General features: G+C 33.3%; 1 protein-coding gene across 6 annotated transcripts in view; it reads right to left on the bottom strand.

The window, feature by feature from the left end:
• Window positions 1-19408, bottom strand: part of LOC129756256 (coronin-1C-A) — a 59772-nt gene that overhangs the window by 12329 nt on the left and 28035 nt on the right. The window lies entirely within an intron of this gene.

Below are 19408 nucleotides of genomic sequence, written 5' to 3' on the forward strand. Positions count from 1 at the left end.
TTAGTGAGTTTATTCTTTGTTTTGACTATATATTATTGCAGAGCAAAATGGGTTGCACGTGATGGCAGTTTGAGGTAAATATTTGTTTGTAACCGGATTGCATTATTGCGTTCGAGACCTCGATTTGCTCGAGGTGCTCCAGAATAGCAAACCCACGCTCAAGCGAGGAACGTTTGATTTATGATTTTGGGTTTTTCCAACTGAATCAGTAAGAAAATGGAAAGACTGAATGCTTGCATTGTACAAACTTTAAAAACTTTAGTTCTTCGGTGGCTCCAGAGAGTAGTTACCTAGAAAGTTTTATTAAAAAAAGACATACACCGTCTTAGCCGATTTAGGCTTTACAGACTGAATAAATGACGTGGACAACTTAAGATTAACATTAAACACCCAGTACCGAGATGGGAATCGAACCCATGCCATCAGTGGACCATTACCGTCTTACCATGCTAACCACTCGACCACCGAGACGTACTACGTATTACCAGCGTTTTCATCAGCAATTGCTGGTTCAGGTTGATGGAAGTCACCACAATACCGCGTTCATTAGTGCGTGCTTGTTAAATTTTTGGGAAGTACACGCCTATTTCGCTTGTTGTCATTTTTTCAAAACCTTAAGATAGTTGTTGCTGAAATTGGTAGCGTTTCGAAGGTTCCCCAAGCGTTTCCGGGACTCAGCTTACGGGTGAATGGCACGCCAGGGATTTTGAGTAACTTCACGTAAGGATTTTTCTTATTTGTGATGGATAACGGTGGAATACTCGTATGTCTTATTTTGGACGTGGAATAGCATGGAATAGCTTTGAAATGGAATAGCTTTGAATTGTTTTTGAATCCCAATGCGTTTACCTTCTTTGCCATCGATGTAACAGTGATATGGAGAATTTCGCACTGTTTTAGGGCTTCGAACAGAGGCAGTTGAGAATAAAGTCATCAGCGAAGCCATAACAGCCAAAGTGGCTCCAGAGAGCATAGCTTTCCTAACTTGATTGACAATCTCATTCCCACCAATTTAGTGAAATTGCAAAAAACTCCGTCTGGTAACAACACATTATGCTTGCGAGGTTAAAACGTAATTTTTGGGTTTTAACCCCCCCCCCCCCCTCCCCGCTTCTTCATTGAGGGTCCAAACATGTAAAGCGAAATGTTTTCCATAAACTAAAAATTTCAAATTTTAAATCAAATTTTGATAAACGACCAAAATGATTCAAGAATAATAATCTCGATTGAGAGCTAAAGTTAAAACCTTTAAATCTTATCCCAGGTTCACAATTCTTCTACAGTTAAAAAAAAAAAAATCTCACTTGTTCAAAGACATTTTGTACCGAATATCGAATTTTAATAAGATTAGACTAAACTTGCCAGATTGCCCAAATTTAGCCCGATTTTTTTCACTTCATTTGCAAAATCAAAATAAAATTTAAATTAAGAATTATGTATGTAGATATTGTATTTTTTTGGGCAAATTTTATCAATATGATCATGAACGATTTTTTGGAAGCTTGAAATATTATTTAATATTGACTGATGAGTTTCAATAAAAAAACTCTTCAAGGGTTTTACTTCATGATTTTTATGAAAGTTTCGTTATTCGCGGATGTCTGTAAAGTTTAGATTAAAATCATTTCGGATTTTGTGATTCCGATTTTTTTTTTCATAAATATTAAAATTCGATGTATGATCAGATTTTGGATTCGGTATACAGTTTGCTGCTCTTGAATTCCAGTTTCGATCTTAATTGGGATAAAAGCTAGAAATGAATCTTGGTTTTGTATTTCAAACATAAACTAGGTGTGTTTTCCATTTTCGAGACACATCATCTTGGAATGTGAAAAGGAAATATTTAAAATTCCAAACCAATTTAAAAGATTAGGATTTGAAATTTTACTTTAAATTTTTGTACAAAATCGGAGTTTGACACATTGCGGACTAAATACGCGATATTTTGTAACTGCTTTTTTTGCGAGTGCGCTACACTTAGAAGAATAATTCTTAAGGTGTAAGTTCAAGCACGATATTATATCTTATAAAATTAAACAAAACTTTCTGAATAACTCAATAATTCAAATAATTGAAATTTGGTCAACCGAGATAGATATCTAATTACAAATTTCAGCGTTTTGAGTCATTTCTTAGTGGTCTTTAATGTGTAAAAGTGTTTCATAATTATAATCCAGAATGGAAAAGAAGGAAACAGTTCCATCATTCGCAATTTGTATTCAGATTGACAAGGTATCAAGGTATTTGGTATTCAAATAACAGATTTCTAGTTGAAGGCTCGTGTACAAATTTCGTTTTTTGATTCAAAATTAAAAGGAATTATTATCTGGAAATATTTAAAAATTCAGAATGAAGATTTTGAACTCAGATTCATACAGCAGGATTAGATCCAGAATTAAAACAAAAAAATTAATTAAAGATTCAGTTCGAAATTTAGTTTATTGATCAAAATTAAATATTAATGTAAGAGTTCCATCAAAGATTCAAATTGCAGGAGATAGTTGTTACTTATTTTGATTCTAGATTCGAAATCAATTTTTTATACAATTCGAGTCAGTTTGAAAACCTAAACCAGAAGAAATCGCAAATATTAAATAAAATTTGAGATTGTTTCGAAGATTTTGTCCTTCGCAAAATCTCTGTATTATTTTTTATTTGAATATTCACAGGATTCTTATTATAAATGATAAATTTTTGCTGGTCAAAGAAGTTGTACCCTCAAATAAAAATTCAGCTGGAAATATATTTTATTGGTTTGTTGTTTAATATTATTCTTGTTTAACACAGATTCTTCAAAAACAAAGTTTCAAACCAAAATTTTAACAATTCAATCGAGTTTACAAGAGTAAATAAAATCTGATTTGAACCGCAAACTTCATCTCTTGGTTTATTTTTCTAAATATTGAATAAATTTTCATCAATGTTTAGGTTATGCTTGTGGTTACCAAAAATTAGCTTATTACTTGCCAATTCAAGTCTTTTATTTATTTCTTAAAACTGGCAACTGCTTGGACTAATTTTCGAAACTTAGGATTTTAAATAAATATCTAACCATAATGTGAAATAACTCATACCATGAATAATCCAACATTTACTTGTTATTGGGAAAAATTTGTCACCAAACACCCCACGCACCCTCCCCCCCATTAGACGATTCTTCTAATGATTTCTGACTAATGATTTTGCACCGAAATGCGATTCCCTTGTGTAAAAATTCAAGAATGGCCATGATCAATAGATAACATAGCTACACGATGATTTACATTAAAAAACCAGAGTTCAAAATATTTTTCGTATATCAATGTGGACATATATTATTCATAACTCTTGTTCAAAGTAAATGAGAAAGAGCATTCCGACAATAATAGCTGTTTCAAAAAAAATAGTGGATTAATATGAGAGATAATTTTTTTTTACTAAATTCGGTCCATAAAATCTCAGATCAGGTAACACATTCCAATCGTTCATATTTCCAAATATTTGTTTGATTTCGGAGTTTGAAGAAAAATCACATCAGCATTTTGTACAGCCTACTATTTTTTTTCTATCACAAAATGAATTTTTTTTCCTAAAAATCTGAATCATATTCACAGTGAAATAAATATTTTTACATACATAAATGATTTTTACAATCAACATAACTTTAACAGAGAAATTTGACAGTTGTATTAATAAAAAAAAGAAAAGGTATCGAAATCAGAAATCAGAGTTATCAATCATTATTTATGATTGCTTAGATTTTGTTAAAAAAAACATTTTTAGAAAACCAGATTTTTTTACCTTCTATGAGAATAAAATAAAATAACTATAGGGGAGAACTGTACAAGACGCACCAGCGAGGTAAAATGGCCCATGTCATTCTTTCTCAAGAATACACTAACCTATGGCTTCGAAAGATGTTTTTCTTCATTTATATTGCAGCAAACAAGCTTTTTCATCATTTATTAGATGAAAAGTTCACAAAAACGACTTAAGTTCTTAGAAACAGAAGGATTAATGGAGTCAGCGTGAAAGCTGTTATTTTTCATGATTAACATTTAAGGTTTTATGGTAAACTGGCGTGGGCAATCTGATGAAACTACAGCTTACCGTTTTTCCACTCGCATGCACTTTCGGAAGACTATGAATATTTTGTTGTATTTTACTAACTTCATACAAAATTCAACTTAAATCAATCATATCAAAATTTGGGCAGAATGCCCAGAAGACCACGTGTTTTAGGTTCAAATTTTGAATGCTGTTAACTTTTGAGAAAACCCAATTATCAAAACAAAATGCCATTCTTTATATTTGCTGACTCCCAAATTACGATACCTATGCATAATTATAACAAATTTCGTCCTTGTTCGAGTTGAAAAGGTGCACCAATATTCGACTCGAAAAAAATATCTGCCGCCATGTTTGCCTTGATACCAGTCAAGAAATTGAATTTCGTTGCCTACCTGAAGGCGTTTTACCTATAAGGCTATAAAAAAGTGTATTTTGAAAAACGAAATTTTCGATAAGTTTAGCATTAGTAAATGATTTTTTGCCAAAGTATAGTTAGTTTACAAAAATACGATGAACGTGTAATTAAACATTTTTTGTTTCAGTCATTAAATTCCTTATAAATATTGTACCATTTATTACCACCCTTTCGGTATGGTGCGTTCTGTCCACTAGTTTTGGCGTTCTACCCCGCGGTTTGTTTTCTGGCTGTTTAAGTTTTTTACAAAAATATAATAAAAATCGTGCTTTTGTCATATTTTTTCTTTTTGATAATCCGTAAATCTGATCCCTGAATCGTCATAAACTTTCAATTTGGTTCTTAGATGATTGATATCGCTGTAAATAGCGATTATGCTTAACTGGTGCGTCTTGTACAGTTCTTCCCTACTACCTACAATATATGTAAAGCTGAGTTGAGACTTGAGAATCTTTATGGTTTTCTGTCACTATTGCCAGTGGCTCCAGAGAGTAAAAAGATCGCTTATAAGCTGTTGTAATAAAACAACTGCTGAAATTCAACGAAGGGACTCGTAAATCATTAAGAGGTGTTCATAGTATTAATTTAAACCCTATTTTTTTCGCAATCTTGATCAAACAGAGCATTCATCAGATGATTCAAGATTCATGTCGTGCCAACAAAGGAATTGACTATTTCCTGTGGGATTTGAACATGAACTATAATGGAAAATTCAGTTTGACTCTCCTTTTAGTATTGATTTGGATTTGTATATTCGATAAATTAATTATATATAATAGTGAAGTCATTTTAACCCTTCCCATGACTAAGTTGGTAGACAAGAATTCAACTGAAATTCAGTCAAAAAGGTATGTCATTTTCGAAAGAAAAAATTGCTTGTAAAAAATATTTTGTAGTGTGGACACATTCCCAACGTATTAAATAAAAGTAGGATAAAGGATTACTAACCATAACTCTAATGTTTAGAATGTTTTATTTCCGAAAATGAACAAAAGTCAAAGCTTGACATGACTTGTATTTTTTTGATATGCTGTAAGAATTAAATGATAGAAACGTCATTTGCATTAGATCACACATATCTTTTTTTTTACGTTTCTCAATGGATGTGAACGTGACCCTCGTTCCTAAGTTGCGTATCGTATCGGGATGCAGAATTCGCGAAGCGCAGGGTTTACTCCATTCCATCACACGTTTCCATCCCAATCGGGTGTTAATGGCGACAGCAGAGGTGCGCGCGGTCCAGTGAGTGGTGGCGTTCGTGCGCAAAACTATTTATATCCAATATCGAGCGGAAAACACGCTTTCCCTTGTTGGGGCGCAGCTAAGTACGCACCTGTCTCGCCAAACCACCCTCTCTAGCTGCAAGAGTAGACCGATGATGGTCGTGGGGTGCCTGGCATATCCAGCTAGCTACTGATTTCTCAGTCAACAAGAACGGCGCAGCGGCGCACCGACATTATCCATAACCTGTTCCAAATAAGGTCATTCCAGTTGATTCCACAGTGTGTGAGACCGTGCTATTGGCCTGTTTCTAACGAAAAGGAAACACGTACTCATTGCACATCATAGAACGAAACACTCAGCAGAGCTTGTTGAAATATCGAATTATGACATCGGTATTATGTATTAAAAAAAAAGTAAAGCAAAATACTGAGCTTTAAACTTAGGTGTTTATGCATTTTGATGCTGTTAAATCGCTATTTTATTAGAGCCCAAGAAACCATTTTTTCACTTTCCTTTATGTATGCGTTGTTCAAGCAAACATGTTATAGGACAAATTTTGTCGCCAAACATCCCACCACCCCCCTCCCATGAGACAGTTTTTCCTACGCCCTATACAGGGTGTTCAATAAGTTCGAATACAAATTAAAATAACGGTAATTCAAAATCAACATTTATTTTTTACTCAAATGAAAAGGTAATTCAGTAACGGCCAATCACACCGTTCATTTAGGAATTTTTTTACCTTAAACCAATTATATGAGCTTCAGCGGTTTATCGAGTCCAGCGTACACGGCGCGCTCCTCTATTGTTGAAATTTCGTTCCCCATAAGAATGCTGACGATTTTTATAGAGAGTCAAAATAGGTTTCCTGTTATTGTTTATTCTCGACCAATCCAAGAGAGCTATATTTGAAGGGCAAAGCACTTTTCATTTTGAGCCAATATTTCCAAAAACCTTTATTATTCTGTGTAAAATGACCTATAAAAATAAACACTACATGCAAAATTAGCCAAAATATCCATTAATGACCAATGTAAACTTAATACAAAATTACACAAGCACATATTTCTCGCGTGAGATTTCATTACATCATATGGAACAAAATGTAAACAAACAGTTTTGTTACGAAAAAATACAAAAACTAACATAAACTAGTAGCAACTTCTTTCGATTTAGAAAATTTGTAGCTTGGACAACATATTCTATATGTGAAATACAAATTTTAAAAGTTGTTTTGATAACTTTTGCAGCAGTTTTCTGTGAATTCTTAAGATGTTTCATACGACGTAATGAAAGCTAACGCGAGATTTAATGGTTTTTTTTTCTATTTATGATGTGCAATTATTCTATGCTCCATCACGTTGATAAGCTTTTTGATGAAAATCAACTAGCACGTAGCTACTGTTTCGACATTTCACACATAATACGAAAAAATAGATTTAATATGAGACAAGTTTAGGAATTCTGTACTTTTTTATTCTCGAAATCATCAATGATCATTAGAATTTTTCCAAAGGAGGCAGATTAGGTGACCTGTAAACTTTTTTTTTCAATAAATTAGATTTTTTTCCTGTACCAGTATTTGTGGTGTAAAAATGCTGATAAAAAACGACCACTTATTGAAAATTAATTCTTCGACACCAGGAATAGTTTGTCTGATAACTGCACAAAATTACTCTAGAAAAAGTTAGATGTATATGCTACGGCTTTACCACACCATTTGGTTAAAAAGTGTATTCGAACTTATTGAACACCCTGTACACACGCCGTATCACAGAAACTAGAGGTGTCTAAACCTGACTAATGATTTGCCCCGAAATGCTTTCCCCTTGTGTTAAATTCAAGAATGGTCATGGTCGATAGTTACAAATAAAGATTTCATTGTAAAAAAAACAGAATTAAAAATACTTTTTGTATAGAAGTAATATACTTTTTGTATAGAAGTGTGGACATGAATTTTTCATAATACGTGTTCAATTAACATGAGAAAGAGCATTCCGACAATTACAGCTGTTTCAATATCGTAGTGGATGGAGTTCGAGAGATAAAAAGATTTTTTTTCTAAATTTTGTCCATCAAATCTCAGGTCATGTAACAATTTCGAAACGTCATTCAGTGGTATTTTAGCTTTGAGTCGTAACAGACCAAAAGAACGCGCTGAAACTCTATTCATGGTCTCAAAATGGAGTTCTGAACTGTCCTCGTTCACAATTTTTCGGTATCACAATTTATCTGTGAACATATTTCAAAAGTAAAATTTTCGCCAGCACACCAACAACATTGACGAACTTCAAGCTAGTCAACGATCTGAAATAACCACTGTGAAGCCCGAAAATCTGGCCAATGGTATGCAGGATGCCCGCGAAAGAGCTGCTTTTTGCTTATCAATTGGGGGTGGCCATTGAATCCACATTTTATTCTAAATCTGATTTGGAATAAATGGCATAAAATATTCGGACACAAGCTTGTTTATTTTTGGAAATCGACTGCATACATCCTGATGATACACTCTTCATGTTTTTCTAAAACTCTTCCAGATAAACCTGATAACATTTTTCATCAACCCTCTTAAACAGAACCCCGCCTTTAGACAGGGTTTACTAAAAACGACATTAATTAGCAATTTATATTAATAAATATTGTTAAACAAGAAGTTGTCAAAAGATACAGCTAAAAAACCTTGAAAATATGCGGGAACCTTGGACAACTTAGAATGGACTTAATTTTTTAAATTTTTATTTTGAAAGCCTCAGAATTTCTTGGTCCATGTGCTTTTTGATCTTAAAAAAATGATTGGCAAAAGGATTTCGATCTTAAAGAATAATTGGCATTCTGGATTGATTTTTAGAGAAAAAAATTGATTCCTAGTTTGGAGGAAAAAACTTAACATATATGTACCCCGTCTACAGGCGGGGTTGGGAAAGAAAGACAAGAAATCGAAAAATATATGCAATAATTAGTTTTTTAAGTTGTTTAAGTGGGGCCGCGGACCACATTAATGGTCTAAATCTTATAGTTTCTGCGTTATTAATTTTGTGTCGATAAATTCCTGCCCTGCTCCACTGTGTAATTGAGAAATGAAAAAAGGACTCAACAAATCGAGCAAATGTAAACAAATTTGGTATGGGAGAGTATTGGAGTACGCTAAATGTTTCTATGAATTTTTGGTACCCCTCCCTCCTGCCGTGAGGACAAAGGAAGAGGGAGCAGGCTCCTTCACAATTTTTCACATCATAAGAAAACTATTCAAGCGAATGGAACCATATTTAGCATGTGAGATTGTTAGTGTAAGTAATATTTCTATGATGCAAAGGAAGAGTGGGGCTCCCATACAATTTTTATATGGCAGAACTCGAAAAACTGTTCGAGCAAATGGTACCAAATTAGCCATGGAAGGGTTTTTGAGTACGAAAAAAGTTTCTATTGATATTTGGTACCACTCTCTCCTTCCTATAGGGAGATGATAAAAGGCAGGGACTCCCTTACAATTTTTTTATCACTTGAGAAATTATCAAACAAATAGTAGCGTAAAACGGGGTAACATTGATCACCAGGGTAACACTGATCAAAATTAAATTTTTCCACATAATTGATGCTTATGTGGAAAAATTTCATTTTGATCAATGTTACCCTGGTGTCCCTAAGTCCAAAGCTAAAATATCTCAACATTTTTTTCTACGCTTTGTAAACCTATAAGTTGAGTTTCAAATTGGGAAAACTTAATTTGTTATTGAAATTTTCAAATGTAAGTAAATATGTAATTCCAAAATCTTGAAATATCTATTTTTTCGAAGGCTCGCAAACAAACACCCTTCCTGATGAAATCATAGCGTTTAGAAGCAGCAGGTTGATTTATGTGAGAGGTCAACTTTTTTTCTTAGTAAATGTATAGTTTTGGTGTAGTTTTTGTTGTATTTTCTGGTGAATTTTTGATATTTAAAAAAATGGGACATTTTCCGAGAGTAAGCCAGTCTAGGACAAAAGGCTAGAAACCCTATCAAATGGTAAAGTTTGAAGGAAAAAAAAATAAAGGAGAATAGTGCGAGGGCTTATGATATTAGATGAAGGCCAAATTTCATTTGTTTTTGTAGTTAAAATTTTATAAGTAGTGTTAAAAAAATTAGCCCCTTAATTTATGCAGAAGTATTGTCCATCTTTAGATTAAAATTTTTGTTCGGCCTTAACACATCAAGGATCGCGATGTTGTATTTTTTGGACCGCGAAAAAATCTAACCAAGAACTGGACCAAAAGTTACAAATTCAGTATCTTTGAGCCACCGAAAGTGTTGTGTTCCATTTTGTAGAGTTTCATGATTAATTTTTTTATCATTTGAGTTTGTTCCGAACTGTCTTAACAATTGATAAACTAGCATTTGTAAACATTATGAAGGTATTTTGTATCCTCTCTGATTAAGAGAACTCGTTAAAACCGTCAAAATAGAGACTGATCAATGTTACCCCAAAGCATCAAATTCTAATCAAATTCAAATTTAAAGTAGTCTAATAAACTTCTGCAACCATGTTTTACGTTCATAGGAGTCCAGTACTGGTTTTAAAAATATGAAACATGCCACATTCCCCTTAACAGAAAAAAAATCGAAAAATATTGAAATAAGTGATCAATCTTACCCCGGATTACGGTATTCCAGATTCCCAGACATTTCCCGACATTTCCGGGTTGTCAAAGTAAGGGTCCGGTTGCAAGAATATTGAAAAATAGTCCGTACTTTGCTGGATTTATTCATATTGTTAAAAAAACAGAAAATTCAATTCGAAACCATTATTTTGAGCTAGTTTAACGTAATTTTGTTTGGAGGTTTAAAAACGATTTAAACGCGCCCGAAAATTTTAGGTATTTTTCCTATAAAAATTTTTATTTCTATTTCTAATATTCACTGGATTTTGCTTATATAGATTTGTCCGGATTTTATGTTGAAAATCTCGGAATCAAATGCCCAGAAGTGAATTTAAGATTTAGGTTTTGAAAAAAAATTGGAATAATTTGTTCAGCCGCATAAAAGTCGGAACAAATCTGCAATGCTTACACTACGCGCCTCCCTCCCCCCCTAACTGTTATAGTGGTTATATTTTACGTTTTCGTTTCGATTTTCAAGTTTCTACTTCTTTTCTTTGCTTTTAAGAACCTAAAGCAGTATGATTTCAAGTTATATTAAACTTTTTTTTCCTCGTCATCCCTACATCCATAAAACAATAAGTAAATTTATTATGTTAAATGTAATTAACAAGACCCAACTGACCGAATATGTCTCTTCAATTCTACTAGCATCATTCCATTCTAATATAAAATGAAGTAACCTGCTACAAATGCAAAGAAGCTCTTTTACAGCATCGTTGAGCTGGTGTTGAGATTAGTGGATTTACAATAATGCGGGAAATTGTTGATGTGCTTAACAAAAATATCACGTGCAGCTGAGCGATATGTCTAGAGACGATGAGTCACGTTAGAGGGTAATATACGATCTTGTGACTTAAATTTTGCGTGATATATCCACCGAGTCTGGTTGGATGTCACGCAGATTTCAACGGTTGACAACCGACCTCAGACTCGAGAAGATCGTTTCGAGAACCAAAATATCTATTCATATATTTGTATGTGGATATTCTGGATGCTCTCCTCAGCTGCGAAATGGTACGAATAGCGCGTAGACAAAAAGGAAAACGAAACCATTCAAAAATAGAATCGATGTAGATGTACGATCGTTTATTTTTGATGCTGTCCAATTTCGGCGGTAACATGTTGGTTTAGGTTAAGTAGTTATCACGTTCACTTTCTTCTGGCTATTCTCGTGTTGACATTTCAGGACTGAGCGAGCATATTTGTGTTATTTGGAGAAAGAGGTTGGTGTTATACTTTGTTTTTATTCATACCTGAACATGTCAACTTCAGGTTCCTTAAAATATATAATTTTTTTCAGGTTTTTTTTATGTTAGTTTTATACATTTAGAATAAGGAACAGTTAAAAATGTATTTTCCATAGAAAATACATTAAAAATGAAAACAAGGTATTTATCCTGACAATATACATTCATCTTAATTATCCATCTATCAAATTAAGCAAGTTCCTCCGTTAATTAAATCTTCAACCGTCATGTTGATTTCATTTGTTTGCCCTTAAAAGGCTGTGGGTAGAAACGTGCTCGTTTTTGGCAAATAAACAGCTTGTGTGTATGAATATCATCATACATATTTACGTTTCCGTCCTTCTACGGTCGCAAAAATAGACATTCTCAAAGTGAAAGAAGCGACGAAAAAAAAACCTCATCAAAGGTAAACATCCAGCCAGCCGAGCCGCGGAAACATGTAGCCAGGCAGGCAGATGCGCGACCGCGAAAATCTGTTCTGAGACACACAGAAAACATTTATAAAACCATAAACAGAGAGAAATGTGTGCGGCATGCCTCTCCTCCTTAACGCGATCTCGATTTTTATTTAAAGGTCTGCTTCGCCTTGGGAGTGAAGTGTTGAAGGGCGCGTTGGGCCGTTTTTAAGCGAAACTGGGCAAGTGGTATGGGGAAGCAAAGGTTTAGCTTAAAGTAGCGCGTCAGGCAATAAAATGCGATCGAAAATACGCCCGCGCGTCTCGAGCGGATTGGAAAATTTAAGGTCAAACGGGAAATGCTGCCTCGGAAAATCGAAAGAACGTTGAGCACTCGGATTTCCTTCTTGCGATGGCGTAGTATGGGAAATTGAGTCTTTTTTCATTCAGAGGATACCACTCACCGGTTTGAAAAATCGTAACCTGATTGATGTTCAAAATAAAATCTTTCGCAACCTTTTTGGAATCAATATTTCTATAGCCCTGTGATGCGCAAGGAACTATGTAGAGTAAGTAATGAAAAATACTATTATAGCTAACACTCATTGGAAACAGTAAGATACTTTACCAAGCAGTTTCGAGTAAATTTGATTTAATTTTCTTAAATTATTTTAATGTTCATTAACGATGTTTCGATAGGAAACATTTGGGTTTTAGGAATTAAGTAGTTAGATTCCAAGTCGCAACATCACCTACTAAGGTGATTTACATACCCCAATACCCTTACCCCAAAACATTAAGCGTGAGATTTGTGGAGGGATAGCGTACCTACAGCGGGTCTCAATAAAACAAATCATCAGATACGCTGCACTTTACTCCCTTCTATCGACTGCACAGACTTGGCTTGGCCGGTGTCAATATTGGTTCAGTTCAAATTGGAGATTCTCAAATTTGTAAAGTGAGATTGTATTGCTTGTTCCTAACAATTTTTCTCTTGGTCCATTGTCCAAAATGATTATCTTGAACTAATCACGGAGTTCCGGGCATGTGATATAGCTCAGTTGGCAAGTCTGTTGTCTCCTGAGCCGATGTCCGCGAGTTCGAGCCCAAGAGCAAACACCGAACACAGTTGTACCGGATAAGTTATTCAATAACGATCCGCCAACTGCACCGTTGATAAAGTCGCGAATGTCATAAAGATGGTAAAACGACTATAATTGAAACAAAAAAAATCATTATTCCATAGTCCTGTGAATTCATCTGCGTGGTATTATGTAAAAAATCTTTTCATGTACTACCTGTATATTGCGCAAATTAAATAACCGGAAGTTAATCAGGCAGCTTTAAAAAAATAGGGATGGAATTCAAACAAGTTACATATATGGAAAGCTTAATTTTTCATTATAAAGTCAAAGTTGAGAGGACAGCTTTAGAAAAATACAGAAAAACAGAATTCAAGCTTGTTGAGAAGAATTTGAAATTATGGAAAAAGTGTGTTAATTTCCATCTCCAAGCCAGTTGAGAGGACTGCTTGAACTAATACAAAAACGAGTAGAGGGGACAGCTCAATTTATAAGAATAAGAGGAATTCTATCAAGTAAGGACGACAGCTTGAATTTTCATCTTAAAGTGAGTTAAGATGACAGTTTTGGGAAAATAAAACAACATTTGATTCAAGCGAGTCGAGAAGACTGCTTGAAATGATGAAAAACGGTAATTGAGAAGGCAGATCAAGTAAACAGCACAAGTGAAATGCAAGCAAGTTTAGCGGACAGCTTTAAGAAAACATAGAAAATTTAAACCCAAATTGAAGCCAGTTGTAGGGATAGCTTGAATTTTATCTCGAAGTAAGTTGAGAGGGCAGCATTCGGAAAATAAAAACTTAATTGAATCGAGTTGAAGTGAATTTGAACTTTGTTAAAACTTAATTTATTTTTGACCTGTAAAACAGATTTTGCACAAATTCCTCCGAAATTATAAATAGTGATATTGATTCTGTGATCCCGGCAACCTTGGTCGTGGAACAGTATTTTCACGAGAGTGCGTCTTTCTGATTTTTGAAAAGGATTCTCAATCGTGTCGGATTCATCGATTGAATCTTCCGGACAACAGCATTTGGTTTGATACACTCGCGTCCGTTCACGCCAAAATACGTTAATCGACTGACTTTATCATCTCTCTCTTTCCTAACCGTTTCTACAAAAGCCTTTTACACGCTCACAAAATAACATTCAATTCGATGTGTATAATGATCAAAATCTATAACCATTACTTTGAGCTATTTAATTCTCCTACGGTTCATCTGTATCCTACAATCTCCTCTGCCCCTACTCTCCAAAGGTTTATACTTTCATAATATTGAGACTAATTCTTACAAAAATGGAGAGAATGGTTGGAGATGACAAAATTATGTTTCAAAAGATCTTCCACGTATCATCTCATTATTTTTTAATCTCTTCTCTTAAAGTATATTTTATTAGAAAAAAAATTCAAGAAATAGTTATTCATTTCATCTCTGAGGTCTCATGGTCGCTTTGGTTACCTGTGCATGTACAGAAATCAGGCTTGCGTTGTTTTTTTTTTAATTTTTTATTTACTATCTATTGAAATCACTCGCAGTTTTCAGGTTTTTTTTTTTGGATTTCAACTTTTATTAATCCATTTATTGTTTGCATATTTCTGCAAAAACTTTTTTTTTTTTCAAAAAACATTTGTTTACGTCTAAAAATATTTTACTTTCAAATAATTTTGTTTTATTGTCTTCCTCTTTCTTCATATTTTTTTTTATTTTTAGAAAAAAATTCAAAGTTCCAGTAAAATATTTATACCGTTTATAACTGAGAATAGAGATAAATAGAGTGTTGTTTCAGTTTTTTTTAAGAAGAACAGTGCTTTTAGCTCGATATATTTATGGAAAATTTGTTATAAGAAAACCTTAGAAGCTTTTTATATATCTTTTCAGATTGGTAAATATTTAATTATTTTGTCTTTTTGTCGAATTTCGCTTTTTCATCGAAATTCCACTTGCAAAATAATATTGAACTTCTTAACCCTAAAGTATTTACCTTTTGCACTGTTAATTCTTGACATTTTGTTCAACTCCTAACCCTTGCCTCTTGACTCCTCACTATTATTATTTTTGTTTAATTCCTCATTACTTTTTATGAATTTTTTTGTTTTCGAACTTTGGGTTATGCTCCAGAATTACACCTACACCTTGAATCTGAAATCCTTTTGATAAATTTCTATTTCTACAATTGAGTCTGGATTTATTTCGTTTCCTTATTTTTTAAGAATTTGATTTTTTTTTTGAATCATTCATTTCGATTTATTTATTTATTGATTTTTCACTTGATTATTAATGTAGACTTGAAACTCCCTCCTCCCTCAAATTCATTTTTTTTAACGCACACAGTATGTTTCTTTCTCAAAAGTTCTCTTATGAAACCTAAGAAGCCGTTTTTTTTAAAATGTATTGCCATTTTTGATACTTTTATTTTTTCCACCTTATTATAAATATTTTTTTCTCATAAAAACTTAAGAAGCCATGTTTTTTTCAATTTATTACCATTTTTTTTAATACTTCTATTTTTTATCTGACTACTTTTTTTTCCTTTTTATAAGAACTTCGCCTTCTCATCGAAATTCCTTTATATTTTCTTTATTTATTCAACTTCGCCTTCTCATCGAAGTCAAATGATATGTACTATGAACTCCGCCTTCCCATCGAAGTTCATTCAATTTCATTTTATTCTTTTTTTTTATAATTTTTTTTTTCGGGGGAACTTCGCCTTCCCATCGAAGCCCCAATTATTTACTAGCAAAATCACAGCAAATTTCTTTCTTTTTCTTACTCAATCATTCATTAAGGATCTTCGCCTTCCCATCGAAGTCCTGACTTTAAAAATGGCTTCTTAGATTTCACTTTTTTTAAATATCTTCTACACACATAGGGATACATTTCTTATCCAGAATACATACACTTTTTGACACTTTGCATCTGTTTTACCACGAAAGATACTTAACTTATCTAGGGAGCCACTACTGCGCCATGTCGGATTCATCGATTGAATCTTCCGGACAACAGCATTTGGTATGATACACTCGCGTCCGTTCACGCCAAAATACGTTAATCGACTGACTTTATCATCTCTCTCTTTCCTAACCGTTTCTACAAAAGCCTTTTACACGCTCACAAAATAACATTCAATTCGATGTGTATAATGATCAAAATCTATAACCATTACTTTGAGCTATTTAATTCTCCTACGGTTCATCTGTATCCTACAAATCGGAGGTGATTAATAACTTTCTTATACCTTATACCATCGGTTTTTCACATTATCAATAGAATCTGTTTTTAAGAATCAACTAAAGTTGCTGAAAAATATTCTGTGTATTTGCAAAATAAAAAATTTTAATTTTCTGTGATTTTACCCGAAAATTCTGTGATGGTTTCCTGTGATACTATTTCCATTAATTTCGTTGAAAAGTCATGATAAATTAAATGTTTCTAAATTTTGCTTGCATAACATTAAAATTCTTTTGATATTTTTCCCAATTAAAAGTAAGAAATCCAAAATTTTTATAAACATAAAATTTATAATTTTGAAATAAAAACTAAAAAATTAAAAAAATCTGTGAAATTTGTGATTATTTCGAAAATTCTGTGTTTTGTGACACAGATTCTGTGACGAAAATTTGCTCCAAATGCTGTGAAATTATAGATTTTTCTGCGATTTCGGCAACCTTGTGGTCAAAAAAAAAAATCGGCATAACATAGAGAAATAAACATCTTAGAAGAAGGGGAGATTATTTTTAAAATTATTTTACTAGTTGCGTTTGTTATTCGGCAGTTCAGTCAAAAAAATTTCGATAACGATTTTTCGATTATTCCGACGTTTCGATGCTGTTTAGCATCATCTTCAGGGAATTCTAAAACATTATGTATTTCATCTTAAATCTTAAATATTAACATACAAATTTGATAATCTTACTTACAATCTGATCGTATCACGTAAAAATGATTGCTTATGTGAAGCTTATTGTCCACTGTTTTGCCCTATTTCCCTATTGTTTTTTGTGTTGCACTGTGAATGTACCAGAAATTAATTTTCTTCGTTTGAAACTCGATTAAATATTTAAATACTAACGTTTCAATTTTTAAAATTCTTACGATCAACAAGGTCTGATCGAAGCGGTATAATTTTAAAAATGGCTACCAATATGGCTACCAAGAGACGATATTGTAGCGGCTAGCTGTGGTCTATTTGTTTTGCGATATTTTTGACATTTTTCTTTGGATTGTTTCTGTAGTTTTTTTTTCGAAAAATCGTTTTCGAAAATTTTTTGACTGAACTGCCGAAAAACAAACGCATCAAATTCTCCAGTCGACCTCTCCTTAATTCCATTATTTTACTAGTTATTTTTAAATTTTACTGTCTTAGATTTCAATCAAACAATTTTTCATTTGAAATACCCGACGTTTCGACCATTTTTTTTTTGTCTTTATATTGATCTTCGTCAATATTTGTTTTTATTTTCATTTTTCCCTTTCGATTTTCTTTTGTTCTTTAAAAAAGTGCTAGAATTAAGTTTCCAATTATAAAGAAAAACAAGTTTGGCACCTTAAACCCTAAAGGTATGAGCCGTTTCAAATAAACTAATTGTAAAAAAAGGGAACTGGAAGTTTATTCGAGTATTGGAGATGTGTCATATCACCAACACAGGAAATATCGTGAATCACAGGACAGATACAACCTAGTTTAACTGCAGCATACGCAGGCATACAAACAATCACCCAGTTATAGCAATAGTATAAAGAATACTCAAAACTCACACATTAAACCGATTCAAATCCCACTTACCAACTCAAAAAGCTCAACCCCCAACAATACCCACACAATCTACATAACACAATATCCATAGTTTAAAAAGTACGTTAATGTGCGACCATAGGAGATCGGATGAAAAATAATCATCTCCTTCTGATTAAAATTGTGAGATGATAAATTTAAAAATATGATTGAAAATGTAAAAAACAACAATACCCCCCATGGCCATGGAGCTGCAAATACTGGACACCTGGCCGTTGGCAAAAAAACTATATTGACAATTACAGCAGACAGATAAGTGAGTTTACCCATTTTAAAATAGTCCACAAACAATGCTCAAAATTAATTATACTTAAATAAACTTCCAGTTCCCTTGAGAGAGACCACAAACAATGGTCGAAACGTCGGGTATTTCAAATAGCAAGTTGTTTGATTGGAATCTAAAACCGGAAAAAGCCAAAAATAAAAATTTAAAAACAAACATCTCCCCGGTCGAAACATAAACCTAATTATTGTACTACTTTTGTGTACATTCTTAGATACTTTTGCAAAGTCATTTTTATCATATGTTCAAGGCAGCAAGATATTAATAACAAGTTTCCCATCTTCTCATCCCAGTACTTTTCAAATTTCCCTTTTTTTAATTGTTACTAGGAAGACTTAACAAGAAAAAATAATTTCAAGTAAAGAAGACAATGGCACTTATTCTGCGAGTGACGTGACATGCCAAACTTTACCTCGTAGTGCTGACCAAAGTAATCTCTTCAGGCTAGAAATGTTAGTGGATTTCATCTGTTCTAACGTTTCTTCCCTTAAGCATTTTCTGGAATCTCGAATCATGTCACGTGACTCATAGAATCAGCCCCAACGTGTTTCGTCAAGTGTTTCGGAGGTGCGACAAATTGAGTTGCAACACTTTGTTTTGTGAATAACTTGTAATGTAATGTGTATGTTAATGTACACAATTTCTGTCAAGTGGTTTTTGAGATAGCGTCCAATACTGAAGATTATTGACAATTTTTTTAAGCAGGATCGAAGAAATTCCAGAAAATTTCGAGTGGGAGATCCAAAAACAGCCGAAAATCAACTAATCGTCCGAAATGCACACGGTAAATCGTTCAAGCAATCCTAGAGGATCCAATAGTTAGCTAAAATTTGAATAAAAGTGAAAGGAATAAGAGAGGAATGTGAGAGTTTTTTTCAAGCTCAATCCGAAAATATGAATAGAGGAAGTGATAAAAAAAGTCATTTTTTCTGACTGGTTTCGACAGGCCTGACTTCATTTCAATAAGGTAGAAAAGCTGCCCACCGGTAAAATAAACAAAACACGGGGGTCAAATCGTGCGCAAAATATTTGGACTGCTTGTGGGGAGATATTTTCAAAATTTCGTAATGGACAGCAAACAAACTCTAAATATATGTAGTGGTCACTTATCAGGATTCCAGCCAGAAACTGTTCATTGACAAGTCTTGCCTGTATTTCCCGGAGATAAACAAGGAGAGTAAATTGAAAAAAATAATGTTTAGTTCTTGAGGAGGATAACGATCTGTAGAAACTGAAAATTACTCAGTCTTTCATAACGATGAATGGCTGAAAATACAAAGAA

This window comes from Uranotaenia lowii, chromosome 3, assembly GCF_029784155.1.
Source record: "Uranotaenia lowii strain MFRU-FL chromosome 3, ASM2978415v1, whole genome shotgun sequence".
In the NCBI taxonomy this organism is placed as follows: domain Eukaryota; kingdom Metazoa; phylum Arthropoda; class Insecta; order Diptera; family Culicidae; genus Uranotaenia; species Uranotaenia lowii.